Genomic DNA, 13,340 nt, shown 5'->3' with positions numbered 1-13,340 from the left:
TCCATGTGGGCTTTGTTGCTTCTGAGCTAGATGGCCGCTTGTTTACCCTCAAGCCTTTAAGACCCCAGACGCCATATCCTTTGATAGCCGTGCACCATCAGCTTTCTTCACCACATTTGCTTATGTACCCATTTGTGTTCAGGGACCGTATTGGGCGGGAGGGTGGTGGTGGTGGTGGTCACACAATGATACGATTCTTTGTTCTTTGGTAATCCATATTTATAACATTACTTAAATATAAGGTTATTGAAGCAAGTTTGTCATGTTTTTATATTTGTATTACGAAACCTAGAACATGCCTTTTTTGTTTACGAATTTGTGTGGAAGCATTTGAAGATTCTGTTTTCAGCATTAGATGAATCCAATAGTAATTACCTACCTTGGTCAAGGTGCTGCCCTTGGTTCTTTTGCTGATAACACATGTATGAAAAATAGCCTCTTCTCATAAATGCCATTTCTAATGTGTTCCTTTTTTTTTTTTTCATCACGTGCTTTGTGAATTTGACAGGTAACAGTAAACAGGAATGGTAAATACTCTGAAAATGAGTAGTTTCACAGTTCATCATCCTGCAGTAGATTGTGGTCATTAATGTTCAGAATGTTTCAACAGCACATAATTTTACTTCAGAAAGTACAAACCTTTTCTTTGCTTACACTTGAAATTATGAGGATTAATTTCTAACCCCGTTTAGTAATAGATCAGCAAACTAACATGTCACTTTGCCATGTTGGATTTGGAATGTGACCAGCGATAAGTTAGTAGGGTTGCAACATATTCTACAAAATTTTTATAACAGACAATTTAAATCCAGAAATGAAATTTCATCTATATTGGCTTTGAGATTATCTGCTGCCCTCATGACATCTTTTATCAACTGGAAGCAAGTCGGCTGAACCTGTTGTGTTCCCTCAGTCTTTGGTGGAGTTTGTGGCAGGAAGCTAAATTTTTATCTAGACGGAGTGTAGCAGATGTAGGCAAAGTTTACCCCAGAGCAAACAAGATGCAGAGTGGATAGCCGAAATCAGAGAGTCTTGTCAATTTAGTAATTTCTGAACATCCTTCTATTCTTAGGTTCAGGTCTGTAGAGTACTATCTTTGCTTTACCTACTTAAAAAAATTAATTTACTAAGGACCTTTAATTACTTAAATTTTGGTATACTATTATAAAATTTGTGATACTAGATTCTCTCTTAAAATCTCAGTGACTTTGTTTTTATTCTGCATGACATTGACTTAACACAAACCTTTTTGTTTGTATTACTTCCTGTTCACCACAAATTGGTACAGTTTTTCTCTAGCGCATAGTTCTTTCCATGAACTCATTAATATCCTAAAAATCAATATAGAAGGTTTAGTTTAGCAATTTTTTAAAAAGGAAATAGAATAAAATAGGAAATGCATTAAGCATAGTAAGGTTAATGTAGAAGTTTGTGAAATTTTTGTTTCTGTGTATAGACTGGGTTACAACAAAATGCCTTGATCAAGTAACACGAGGCAACATCCACTATTAAGTGTCACCAACATAATGTAGATGGCATATTCCACAGAAGACCATGTGATTCTGAGGGGCACAAGGGAGATTTACGTATCTAATGAATGTATCTCATGGTGTGATATGAGGGTAAGTCAAAGTATCACTACTAGGGTGCCAGTTCATCTGAACAAAACATGTATAAACATGACTCTGAAATCATTGAGTGACTACGTGCATCTCTCAGTAATACAATGGTCACAGTTTCTTTAGGGTGCCTTCAAAAAAATCTTTAAAATATGCCATTTAAGCTTTGGGGAGAAAAATGACTTTGTGGTTGGGAATAACTGAAAAATTTACCAAAATTCAGGTGGTTATCTCCACAAATCATTGAAGTTCTGCAACATTTTTTTTTAAGAGAACAAATCATTTGATTTATTATTCAAACAAGCTCCACTTGTATTTATTTAGCTTTCTGACTCTGTGCTTGTGCCTTCAACACTTTCACAACGATTTTCGGCTCCTCAATAAGGAAAGCACGCTTGATCCTGTCTCGGTCACATTTAGCGCACATGGGCCCACTGTAAGCCCTGCCGACGTGTTTTTTGGTTTTGGACAACCTCATGAGAACTTTGGGCCTCACAGCACGGACCCCTCGGAGTTGGCCTGGGCACACACTGCCTGCAGATTTTGGTGCTTTCCCAACCTTTTTTGTATATAAGTAAACGATTCTGTTACCAGGGGTTCGGGATAGCCTAGTTTGTTAGAGGTTGTATTGTAGGACAGCCTATGCCAGTAGGTCAGACGCTGAACCATTTTGAATGCCTGCACACAGCGTCTCCGGAAGAGGTTCAACAGTTTTACGAAAATGCTGCCCACGTAACAGTTTTCAAATGAACACAGTGCTGGAAGGCCTCACGATGAGTTCAAGACTAGGCCCATCGCAGACCGTTTTGATGACTTATTTTGCATTCTAAATGGGTAATCTTGATCTTCTTAAAGGACACAGGACAGTCATAGGAATAGTCTTAAGGAAAAAAGGTCAGTTGCACCAAGGAATTTTTAAAGACAAACCCTTTTTCAAGGGTTGCAAGGATTGTCATAGAATTTTATTGTGAAGCCTTAGCTCTATAATCATAATCTTGCCCCTTCAGACTTTTTATGCTCCCCACATTCAACACAATTTGAGTGCTTTTAGAATGTTAAGAGTGCACAGAAGTCTTTAAGGAAGGGTTAGAGAAATTGAGCCACTACCTTGAGAAGTATACAGACCTAAACGGAGGATATATGGAGAAACAGTAGGTTCACATTTGTATATATATTTTTTAATAAAGATTTGATTTCTGTGGTTTTGTGGCAATACTCAAGCTTTATTTTGAAATTTTTGGTGGGGAGGTGTTTACACATTTGCTGTTTTTCCACCATGAGGGGAACTAAGATAATATTGACAGTGCTGTGGAAACAAATGTAATTCTAATTTAAGTGTCACGTTGAAACTTTAAAAGTGTATGAATGATAAATATTTGAAAGACTTATTTAGCGTTAGTATGGAAGAGTTTTACTACTTGATTAGAAGGTAAGGCATAAGAACACTTTAATTTTAAAGATAAGGCTTGGCATTCTCTTTGGGCTCTACAAGGAATACCCAAGTGGTACAAAGGGTTAAAGTGTTTGACCATTACCTGTGAGGTTGACAACAGTTTGAACTTGGGTGTCTAGCAACACAGACTGAAGAGTGGAAGCTCACAACCTTAAACACCGTGAACCAGTTTCTTAAGAGTCAAAATCTGTTCAATGGCAACTAACGACAATAATATAGTCAGGAATCAGTGAATGGCAGTGTGTTTATTTTGTACTTTTGAGATTTTAAAGTTAGCAGTCAATATTGTGATATTTCCTTGATTGATCTTTTAGAATATTTGAATTAAATGTGCTAAAATGCAACAGTTTATAAATCTGAATAAAAATATAGAAGTGATTTACAGTGGAGGTATGTTTCATGTGGAGATTAGATTATCCTTGCCATTGGATTTCTTCTACACAAATACAGTAAATGGACATAAATCCACTTTAAAATGGAACCTGTGGAAACTTAACCACTGTTCTTAAAGTAGCTATTATACTTTATTACTATCGTAGCTTATGAAGCTCACACAATGTTTTTTTTTTAACAAACTTAAATTTTGTACTGTGAATTACACTGCCATTACTTGATATAAAGACTTGGAATGTACTTTCAAACATTTTTATAAACTTTTTTGTTAAATTGAAGTCATGGTTTTGAAGCTCCTGATGACGCCAGAAGAAGAGTTAAACTTATTGTCCTTCTGTTAAGTGATGGAATTGTCATCCGTGAAAATAAGTGTAAGATCAGATTATAATGTATAAATAGTTCAGTATGCCTCATAGAAGGTAGTGGTTGTACAGTTCACCTCTTTTTCATTCAGAACTCCCACACAGTACAGATTTCTAAAAAAAGTCTTTTTGAAAAAAAGACTTTTTATTTTTAGAATTTTAGAAGCTTCACATTTAGATCACCCAGGCCAGGCAGGAAACAATTGGAAGTTAACGAACTAGAATATACTTCCCCCCACCCCAACCTATCTCCATAAATATATGACCACCTACTTTTTTCTTGTGGTTTTTTTCTTAATAGTTTTATTAGGGGCTCATACAATGCTTATCACAATCCATACATACATCAATTGTGTAAAGCAAATTTGTACATTCATTGCCTTCATTCTCAAAACATTTGCTCTCCACTTAAGCCCCTAGCATCAGGTCCTCATTTTTCTCCCCCCTCCCTCCCCGCTCCCCCATCCCTCATGAACCCTTGATAATTTATAAATTATTTTTTTGTCATATCTTGCCCTGTCCGATGCCTTTCTTCACCCACTTTTCTGTTGTCCATTCCCCAGGGAGGAGGTCACATGTAGATCCTTGTAATTGGTTCCCCCTTTCCAGCCCACCCTGTCTGGCTCTTCTCCTCCCCGAGACCCCTCTGTAAGGGGATCTCCAGTGGCCTACAAATGGGCTTTGGGTCTCTACTCCGCACTCACCCGCTCATTCTCTATGGTAATATTTTTTGTTCTGATAATGCCTTATACCTGATCCCTTCGATACCTCATGACCGCACAGGCTGGTGCGCTTCCTCCATGTGGGCTTTGTTGCTTCTGAGCTTACCCTCAAGCCTTTAAGACCCCAGACGCCATATCCTTTGATAGCCGGGCACCATCAGCTTTCTTCGCCAGTGTTTTTGTTTTTAAGAAAGTTTTTTAAAAGCTGATTTTATTTAACAAAAGGTATTTTCTGCCTTTAGAGCAGAGAGGAACTTCTTTGTGAACTATTATTCCCCTCAAATTCTGAAAGAAAAAATTTTTTTAACTTTTATGTTAAATGTAGTTAGGGATACATTATCTTAATTTTTCTTCTTAAATCAAATACTTTGATTTACTCTGTAGTGTATACTTGTGCAGAAACTAGCTCTAAGTTGGCAAGGTTTAGTGGACTTTAACTCTTTTTTTCTTTGACCTCTATTTTGGAGTGATTAATACTTAGGGAAAAAAAGAACATTCAACTACAAAGTAGAAAAATGCATATTTTAAAAATCAGGAGGATAAATATGAAAATATTGCTTCATATTTTCTCATAGCTAACCTATTTCTAGATTCTTTGGAAGATGAGCAGTTTTGCTATTACGGTCCACATTTCTTCTTATAGCTTTGATTTTATTATTGTTTGCCATTGTCCTGCAGTCATATTTGAAGCATCTTCCAATTTCGTTGTAGCCTGGATGTTCGAAGTCAGTGTCAGTTCTTTTTGACTGGCGTCTCAGATCTGATAAGGGCTGACTAAGAGAGCAACTGAGCTCGTTTAGCAAATGGGAAGTATGTTTGTTATTTTTTTGGGACACAGTGACTATATTTTTATCTTAAAATAATTTAATTTTATAGACATTCAGGAAAGTGGTGTATCTTTACATTTTATAATAACAATGAGGCTTAGTTCTTGGAAAATCAGCGACTGTTAGTAGTTTTCCTTTCTCAGAATCATTCACATCCCATCACCCTCTTACTGTAGGGAACCAGCTGGGCAAGATAAAGATTCAGTAACAGTGACATTTTAGAATATATTGCAGCGAGACTCAGTTATGTTTTCACAGTACAGAGCTGCTGTGCTACATCTGGTGCGTATCAACTAGAGGATGTCATTTTTCATCTGGTTAAAGAAAAAGTGATTCATAGGTAAAATATGAACTTGAAAAAAAACCCGAAGATATAAGAAGGATGAGCATTCCTGCGTTAATCTTTCTCAGGCGATCCTGATTCCTCCACTGAATTTTATTTTCTAGAATTTATTGTTTTTAGTGCTTAAGTAGTTGTTGATGAGCTGTTAAGTTGGTCTTAAGTTAAGAAATGATACTTTTCTTTTTCTCATAGTTTCCTTCTGTAGTGTTTGTGTGAAAGGATATTTGTGTTAATGGAGGAAGGAGGGTAAGTCAATTTGCCTTTATGAGCAAATGTCAGTGATGACTAGAGACTTAAAATATTTAGACGTACCTTTTAAAATGTAATTTTACACGTTTTAAAATAACTACTGCATTACTACGTTATAGTACATAGAATATCTGATTAATGGACTAATTTTTTTAAGTTTATGAATGCCTTTAAAAGTATCCTTTAAAAATCATATGTTTATTGAGTATGTGCTACAGGTTGGGCTATTTTTAAAACAAGATTGTCCTCAAGGATACTGTAAGATAGGCTTCTTCCTTTGTCTCTTCATGTGACATGTAAGCCTTTTGTCATTTGGCAACAATTGACTTAGTTTTAAAACTGAAAAGCTAGGTATGTAATTAAGATTTAAGGATTAGTATTGATTAAGAGGCCGCTAGAGAACACAAAGTATTATAATGACATGTGCAAAGACCTGGAGTTAGCAAAAATGCAGCCTATCTTAAGATGAAGAAACTCAAGAAAAATTCGAATCATGAGTTGCAATGTTAAAAGATTCTGTGGACAAAATATTGAAGGATGTAAAAAAAATAGTGAAGGACGTTGGAAGCATCAAAACAAAACTGAAGGAATGCACAGTTACTGAATTAAAGAGAGCTATTTGACATTCAGTCGTTTCATGCGGTAGCGTTTGTGCAAGAACCAGCGATACTGAAGGAAGAAATCCAAGCTGCACTTGAAAGCATTAGCCAAAACAAGGCTCCAGAAATACCAGTACCAGTTGTGGAGTACCAATGGAAACGTTTCAACAAGCTGATGTGAAGCACTGGAAGCACTCAGTCACCTATGCCAAGAAATTTGAAGACAGCTACCTTATGAACCCACTGGAAGACACACATATTTGTAACCATTTCAAAGACAGGTGACCCCAGAGGATGTATAAATCAGTGAATAGTATTAATATCAAATGCAGATAATTTTGCTGAATATCATCAAACATTGGTAGCAGCTATACATTCTAAGAGAGCTGCCAAAAATTCAAGCTGGATTCAGAAAAAGTATTTGGAATAAGGGAGATCATTGCTGATGGTATATGAGTCTTGGCTGAAAGCAGAGAATACCAGAAACATGTTCACTTGCATTTTATTGACTGCATAGGCAATTGAGTTTATAGATCATAAAAACTAAGGATAACCTTGAGAAGAATGGACATGCCAGAATGCTTCATTGTGTTTATGCAGGATCTTTACATGGACTAAGGCAGTTGTGCATGGTTTAAAATCAGGAAAGGTGTCAAGAGTTGCAGCCTGTCAGCCATGCTTACTTAAAATGTGTACTGGGCAAATAATCCCAGAAACTGGACTATATGAGGAAGTATGTGGCATCAAGATTGGAAGAAGGCTTCTCAACAACTAGTGATAAGCAGATGGCACAACCTTGCTTAGTTCAAGTGAGAAGTACTTGAAGCACTTGCTGATGAATGTCAAGGATTACAAACCTCTGTATGGATCGGAACTCAAGGTAAAGATGACCTAAGTCCACACAATGGGACCAAATAGGTAGCATGGTGATGGGAAAAGATTAAAGTTGTCAAGGGTTTTGTCTTGCCGGAACCACAATCAGTGCTCAGGGAGCAGCAGTTACGGAATCAAATGAAGCATTGCCTTGGGGAAATCTGCTGCATGTGACTTATAGTACTGAAGAGCAAGAATGCTTCTTTGAGACCAAAGTATGCCTGTCCCTCCTTACTCATCGCCATTGAGTCAGTGCTGACTCATAGCAACCCTGTCCTGTAGGTGGAACTGCCTCAGTACGTTTCTGAGACCCTAACTCTTTATGGGAGTAGATAGTCTCTTCTGCACACAGAAGGCACGAAAGTGTTTGTTGCTTCTTTCCTCATATACTTTCCAAGGACCGTTCTTGTGGAAGCAAAGAGGGAGTATTTAACTTTTAAGTTAACTTGATTAGGAGGAGTTTGGGACTGACGAGGAAGTGCTTATTTAAGGGATGTATTAACATTAAGAATTGAGATAGAGCATCTTATAGGAATACTGTTTTTAGTAGTGATTCTTAGGTTGAGAAGTGTCATTGATAATTTTAATCTATATTTAAATAACATTGATTTTAAATGGAACTATAACATTGTTAAAGACATATACACATAACTTGAAAAAGTTTGTGGACAAATGGAATGAAACGATAATGGAATGCTTCCATGAACTTTGAACCCTTCTCATGTGCATATGTGTGTATGCATATATACATACATACTTGCATCTCTATTCCTCATACTTTGACAACTGTTTCAGAACCTCAGTATTGCCTTCAGGAAACACCTCACTCACTTTACCACCCCGCATGCACCAAACTCGACGTGTCGTGTTGTCTTTTTCTTTGTTTGGTTTCACAGTTGTCTTTGAACAGGCAACACAGTTGATTCTTTCTTGAGAACTGCTTCAGTGGTGTTTTCTGAGTTCTGATTAGATAGGTCCATTATTAGTAAGTGTAAGATTTACTACATTGTTTTATAGATTAATTGTAGGTATTTTTTATTGCTGTTTTTTATTAGTATACCGTATCTTGACAACATAAATACGTAAAGAAAAGGTATGTATGTATGTGTGTGCTTCTGTTGAACATTTTCAGTAGACATCTTAAGTTGGATAAAAGAATCTTTTCAGTGTTGAAAATATTTATATAACTAGCACTGTAGTTACATTGTGAAGTGAACACTCATTTTTGTTTTTCTTTAGTCTTTGATTTTACCCATTCATTCCTTTATACAGTTAAAGGTGAGAAGCCGTAACTTTGCCCCATTGCTTTGATTTTGTGTCTAAAGATAAATTACTTTGCAAGTCTGGTGACTGAAGATTTAAAAAACAGAAAATGACAATGTCATGCCACACTTTTACCTTCTACACATTTCTTTGTTAGGCCTTGCTACCATTACATTGACCCCACAGAGCACAGGAAGGCACTTCTACTGTGACTATCTTGCTAACTAGGGAATGTTGAAATGCATTATTTATTGATAGCATGACTACATAATAGATTTGTGAATCACTGACAAAACTTACAGCTTTGGTCATTTAAAAATACATACTGTTAAGTGTTCTTTAGAATACAGCATAGGAACCCATCGGTATATACTTTCAGATTAATTTCCCTTAATTAAAATGGATTTACCTTTATCCTTCCATATCTTGTCCTTGTGACCAAGAAGATAGAAAGTGGGGATCACATAGGCAGACTGGTGGCACAGCTGGTTAAGCATAGTTTGCTAACTGCTGGGTCAGTTGTTTGTATCCACTTGCTGCTTTGTGGGAGAAAGATGAGGCTTTACAGGTTTTGGTGACCCTACTCTGTCATATAGGGTAACCGTGCGTTACAATTGGCTCTTTGGCATTGGGTTAGTTTCTTGGGATGGGGGGTCTAACCAGCAAGTTGGCTTTATTAGTACTACCATAACCTAACTAACCAAGTTCAGCATTGGCAATATATTCTATAAAGAGGCCTCAAAAATTTTGTGGGAAAATTTCATTATTGTTTAACCCCGTTTTTCGCCCAACTTCTTTAAATTCCCTCGTATCACATGGAAGTAAAAATTGGACTGAATTTTAAGGTCTGGATTCACACATACATATCAATTGCCATCTGGAAAGTTCAGATCTATGGTATGACAGTGTTGGGGACAATGGAGAGGTGAAAAGGTAAGAAATAATTGTAGGGTTAATAAGGAATTAATGTATCTTGATAATTTATACTATAGACAAAGGTAGTAAACATAAAAAGTACAGACAACTGGAAAGAAAAGAATTTTATCCTTTTTTAAGTCTCACATCTAGAAGTAACACTTTTCATTTGGAGTGATGTCTTTGTAAAATTTCTGTACATAGAAACCAAGAGGTATTAAAAACAAAGTGTACATGTAATGAGATTATACTACATAAATTCTTTTGGACACTTCCCCCCCACCTGTGCCTTGCTAATCACAGCCCAAAGCATAAATAACTATCATACCATCATTACTATCCCACTCTCTACCTACTCAATAATGTTCCGTAATATGTATACACCACAATTTATTGAAGTATTGCCCATGGATATACACTTTGAATTTGTGAGGGGTTTTTTGCTAGGACAAAGTTGTACCCTAAGTTTCCTTATACCTAATATATTTGTATACTTTAAAAAATTTTTCTTTTAGGATAAATTCCTAGCAGTAAATTTGGTGGATCAAAGTATATGTAGAAAATACTTCTGATTTGCCCTCAATTTCCTAGAAGTCATTAATTAAATTTAAGAAAGTTATGTTGTAGCTAAGTGCTGAAGAATATATGGGAGCAACATTTTAGAAAATTTATCATTTTCATTTTTTACTTAAAAAATATAGAAACATTCATGATAGATTTTTTTTTTAAATTTTGAATTGGGTGGAGTTTTGACAAATTGAACTTATCAAAAGGCCCCACTAGCTTTTCCTTCTCCCCATTTTGGTTTCTCTTCTCTCTACTGGATTAATGCTTCTCCCTTTATCCCAGTTAATGACTGTTAACCCTCTAGCCATATTTCTCATTTTCCTCCTTTTGCCCTATTCCTCTTGGTAGCCACCAAAGTCGATTTCCTGTGCTATGAAAGTCTTCCTTCCCCTTGCAATAGTGACTCATAAATTCATGATAAAGCCATAGCCGGTTCTGAGTGAGGAAACTTAACATGTAAAAATCTGTTAATCCTTTACCTTAAAACTATTTTGCATTTAATCTTATCAGCATTTTACATAATATACTTTGTTACTATGCCTGTTGTGTTTCTGCATTCTAGCCACGAATGACAAGGACATTCGTGTAACACGATGTGCTCTATACTGTTTTTCTTCTTTTTTTTCTACAGTGAATTGTAGTCATTTTAATCCTTTTCTTTATATGTTTAAACATTAAATCTTAGTGGGGCCATCAAATTTAGGCAAAACCTCTTCATATTATTGTACATCAGGAAATCTGTGCCCCCTGACGCCTTTCTACTCTTCCTTTACTTCTGTTGTTATTATTGTTGGGTGTCATCCGGTTGATTCTGACCCATAGTGATGCTGTGCACAACAGTACCGGGTCCTGAGCATACCTCAAATTGTTCTGTGCTTCAGCGCATTGTTGCAGCCATGGTGTCAGTCCATTTCATTGAGGGCTTCCTCTCTCGCTGCTTCTCCTTGACCTAGTATGATATCCTTCTCTAGAGACCAGTCTCTTTTGACAACGTGTCCAAAGTGTGTCAGCGGAAGTTTTGCCATACGTAACCTCTAAGGAGAACTCTGGCTGCACTTACTCTATGACAGATTTGTTTGTCCTTTTGGAAGTCCCTGGTGTTTCAGTATTCTTGCCAGCACAATTCAAAGGCATCATTTCTTCTTCATTCTTTCTTATTCAGTGTTCAACTGTCACATGCATATGAGGAGATTGACAATATTATGGCAAGGAATAGGCTTACCACAGTATTTACATTAACATCCTTGCTTTTCAACACTCTAAAGAGCTCTTGTGCACTAGATTTGTCCAATGCAAAGCACCTTTTTTGATCTCTTGACTGCTGCTTCCATGAGCATTGATTTTTTTTTAAATCGTTTTATTAGGGGCTCATACAACTCATCACAATCCATACACACATCAATTGTGTAAGGCACATTTGTACATTCATGCCCTCATCCTCACCATGAGCATTGATTATGGATCCAAGCAAGAAAAAAATCCTGACAACTTTGACCTTTCCCCCATTTATCATGATGTTACTTACTGCCAGGTTGTGTTTTCTTCCTTTACATTGAGCCGTAATCCATAACTGATGGCTGCAGTCCTTGCTCTTCATCAGCAAGTGCTTCAAGTCCTCACTTTCACCAAATAAGGCTGTCATCTGTTAATTAGCCTTCCTCCAATTCTGATGCCACATCCTTATTCATGTAATGCAGCTTTTTTGATTATTTGTTCAGCATACAGATTGTTTAAGTATAGTGAGTGAATACAACCCTGTCAGACCTTTCCTGATTTTATTTATTTATTTTAATCATTTTATTAGGGGCTCATACAACTCTTATCACAATCCATACATACATCAATTGTGTAAAGCACATTGTACATCCATTGCCCTCATCATTCTCAAAACATTTGCTCTCCCCTGATATTAAATCATGCAGCATTCTCTTGTTATGTTCACACACCTGTCTCTTTGATCTATATATAGATTCCACATGAATACAATGAAGTGATTTGGAATTTCAGTTCTTTTTAAAGCTGTCCATAGTTTATTTGATCCTCACCGTCCAATACCTGGCCTAGTCAATACAACACAAGTAAACATTGTTTTGGTATTTCAGCCATGATCCATTTGGACATTAGCAATGGTATGCTTTGTTCCACACCGCATCTTCTGAATCCAGCCTGTCACTGTGCTGCTGCAACCCTTGGGTGATCTAAAGCAAAATTTTACTTGCATGTGATATCAATGATTGTGTTCTATACTTTGATCATTCTGTTGGATCAAGTTTCTTTGGAATGGGTACAAATAATGCTCTCTCAAAGTCATTTGGCCAAGTTAATGTATTCCAAATATGAAACATTTCTGTTGTATCCCATCAATTCCTTGAGCCTCGTTTTTGGCTAATGTGTTCAGTGTAGATTGAACTTCTTCCTTCATTGGTTTTGCTTATATGCTACCTCCTGAAATTGCTGGATGTTGGCTAGTTCTTTTAGTACAGTGTATTCCTTCTATCTTTTGATGCTTCCTGCATTGTTCAGTATTTTGCATTGAATGTTTGAATATTGCAACTTGAGATGTGAATTTTTTCTTGAATTATTTTTGTATAAGCTATGCTGTTAATCTTTTGGTTTTTAACTCTAGATCTTTGCACATTTCATTACAATATTTTACTTTTGTTTACTTGAGCAATTTTCAAATTTTCTATTCAGTTCTTTGACTTGAATCATTTCTACCATTTGCCTTAGCTACTCTATGATTAAGAGCAGCTTTCAGAGTCACTTCTGGCATCCACTTCTCACCTTTCTTTTTAACGACTTTTTGTTGTCTTCATGAATGATGTTCTTGATGTCTTTCTACAGCTCATCAGGTCTTCTGTCATTAGCGTTAATTGCAGAAACTCTTGTTTTTGAGATGGTCTTGAAATTCTTGGATACACTGAAGGTCATATTTTCGCTCTTGTGGACTTATTTTAATTTTCTTCAGCTTTATTCAACCTGAATGTACATATGAACTTTCGGTTCTCTGTCCCCCCTTTAATTCTATTCTTAATGTATTTTTCACGTATTTAAAATACTTTTTCTTTTCTTTTTTTATGAGGGAGTGTGGCCATGGGGCTGAGTGTGGGCGTGGAAGTGAAGTGAGTGTGGGGGTGGGAGTGAGTGTGTGTGGG

At 36.4% G+C, this 13,340-nt stretch overlaps 1 protein-coding gene and 1 pseudogene across 2 annotated transcripts in view; one reads left to right on the top strand and one right to left on the bottom strand.

Moving 5' to 3' along the window:
* Nucleotides 1-13,340, top strand: part of WDR33 (WD repeat domain 33) — a 139,568-nt gene that overhangs the window by 68,765 nt on the left and 57,463 nt on the right. The gene's annotated exons all lie outside the window — the stretch shown is intronic.
* Nucleotides 1,933-2,288, bottom strand: LOC105978733 (annotated as a pseudogene).

This window comes from Echinops telfairi, unplaced genomic scaffold, assembly GCF_000313985.2.
Source record: "Echinops telfairi isolate 266 unplaced genomic scaffold, ASM31398v2 ScPeMD7_4;HRSCAF=17, whole genome shotgun sequence".
Classification (NCBI taxonomy): Eukaryota; Metazoa; Chordata; class Mammalia; order Afrosoricida; family Tenrecidae; genus Echinops; species Echinops telfairi.
This window is presented reverse-complemented; position numbering and strand designations above follow the sequence as displayed.